Source organism: Meleagris gallopavo, chromosome 10, assembly GCF_000146605.3.
Source record: "Meleagris gallopavo isolate NT-WF06-2002-E0010 breed Aviagen turkey brand Nicholas breeding stock chromosome 10, Turkey_5.1, whole genome shotgun sequence".
Classification (NCBI taxonomy): domain Eukaryota; kingdom Metazoa; phylum Chordata; class Aves; order Galliformes; family Phasianidae; genus Meleagris; species Meleagris gallopavo.
In genome coordinates, this window is record NC_015020.2 from 3,739,625 (window position 1) to 3,740,374 (window position 750).

Here is a 750-nt window from a genome sequence, read left to right on the forward strand (position 1 = left end):
TAAGCAAGTTATTTAACTCTCTGGAAAGTGTGTTTCAGTCAAGAAGACTCTGGATGGCTGGAGTAATATATTTTGGTCAGTCCTAAATAGTGAATATCAGATTTCAAGAGCTGGATCAATATTAACATGGTAATCAGCAGCTTTTTATGCTAAACTCTTCCTTGAAACTCTGGACTAACAGGACGTAGTTCTGTGTTCTCATCCAAGAGCAAATTTCCTGCAAAAATTCTAAGCCTGCACTGCTTCTTTCCCCTTTACCTCAACCTAAAGAAAACTTCTGCCCTTAAAATAACTTCAAATACTAAGTGCTTTTTCAGTGTAACCTGATTAAGATGAAATGTAGTAGTTCAGTGATTTATGGGGAACTGATTCATGCCTTTCTCTTCTTTGTTCCTAATCAATTATCCTTAGATTTTCTTCACTAAACTAATTGATTATATGTTCATTTCCCATAAATTATCTCACTTGCCACTTTTGTAGAGGATTCTGGAGCACATGATGCCAAAGACTTTGAATTTGGCATAATGTTCCTTAATGATGCCATGACAGCAAAAGTTTCTGTGATTCTGATCAACAAAAATGATAGTACTTGTCAGTTTGATATTTTGAGAGGCTTGAGTACAAGGGGAAAAAAGAGTATAAACCAAATTACAGTTTCAAAGCTGCTTTAATTTGTTCTTCCAAATCTTCAGATGTAGACAGCTTCTCAATATATGGAGAAATCTGTAAAGAAATGAAAGCATGCAGAAC